Source organism: Lupinus angustifolius, chromosome LG12 (assembly GCF_001865875.1).
Source record: "Lupinus angustifolius cultivar Tanjil chromosome LG12, LupAngTanjil_v1.0, whole genome shotgun sequence".
In the NCBI taxonomy this organism is placed as follows: domain Eukaryota; kingdom Viridiplantae; phylum Streptophyta; class Magnoliopsida; order Fabales; family Fabaceae; genus Lupinus; species Lupinus angustifolius.
Genome location: NC_032020.1, coordinates 1,409,011 through 1,410,376, shown reverse-complemented (window position 1 = coordinate 1,410,376; position 1,366 = coordinate 1,409,011).

Sequence of the window (1,366 nt, the reverse complement as noted above, 5' to 3'; positions counted from 1 at the left end):
AGGATGAGGATGACGATGAGGATAGGATGAGGACGAGAATGACGATGTGGATGAGGATATGATGAGGATGAGGATGAGAATGAGGATAGGAGGAGGATTTAGATGAGCATAGGATGAGGAGGAGATTGAGGATAGGATGAGGACGAGGATAGGATGGAGGATAGGTTTAGGACAAGAATGAGGATGAGGATAGGATGAGGATGATGACGAGGACAGGATGAGGAGGAGGATAAGCATGAGGATGAGGGTAGGATTAGGATGAGGATGAGAATCAGAATGGGGATAGGATGAGGATGAGGATAGGATGAGGACGATAAAGAGGATGAGAATAAGGATAGGACGAGGATGAGGATGAGAATGTGGAAGTGGAAGAGGATGTGGATGAGGATGAGGATGAGGAAAATAAAGAGGATGAGGACGAGAATGAGGATGAGTATGAGGACGAGGATGAGGACGAGAATGAGGATGAGGAACAGGAAGACGATGAGGATGAGGAAGAGGAAGAGGATGAGGACGAGAATGAGAATGGGGATAGCAAGAGGATGAGAACGAGGATAGGATGAGGAGTAGAATGAGGATGAGGATGAGGATAGGATGAAGATGAGGATAGGATGAGGAGGACGATGAGGATGAGGATGATGCTGAGGATGAGAATGATGCTGAGGATGAGAATGAGGATAGGATGAGGATGAGGATGAGGACTAGAACGAGAATGAGAATGAGGATAGGATGAGGATGAGGATGAGGATAGGATGAGGACGAGATTGAGGATGAGGATACGATGAGGATGAGGATAAGGATAGGATGAGAATGAGGATGAGGAAGAGGATGAGGATGAGGAAGAGGATGAGGAAGACGATAGGTCGAGGACGAGAATGAGGATGAGGATAGGTCGAGGACAAGAATGAGGATGAGGATAGGATGAGGTGGAGGATGAGTGTAGGATGAGGACGAGAATGAGGATGAGGATGAGGAAGGGATGAGGATTAGAATGTGACGAGGATGAGGAAGTGGATTAAGATGAGGATGAGGATTATGATGAGGATAGGACGAGGAAGAGGATGAGGATGAGGATAGGATGAGGATGAGAATGAGGATGAGGATAGGAAGAGGATTGGATGAGGATGAGCATGAGAATTAGGATAAGATGAGGATGAGGATGAGGACGAGAATGAGGATGAGGATGAGGATATGATGAGGACGAGGATGAGGACGTGGATGAGGATAGGATGAGGACGCGAATGAAGATGAGGATAGGATGAGGAAGAGTAAGTGGATGAGGATGAGGATAGGATGAGGACGAGAATGAGGATGAGGATAGGAAGCGGAGGAGGATGAGGATAGGATGAGGATGAGGATAGGATGA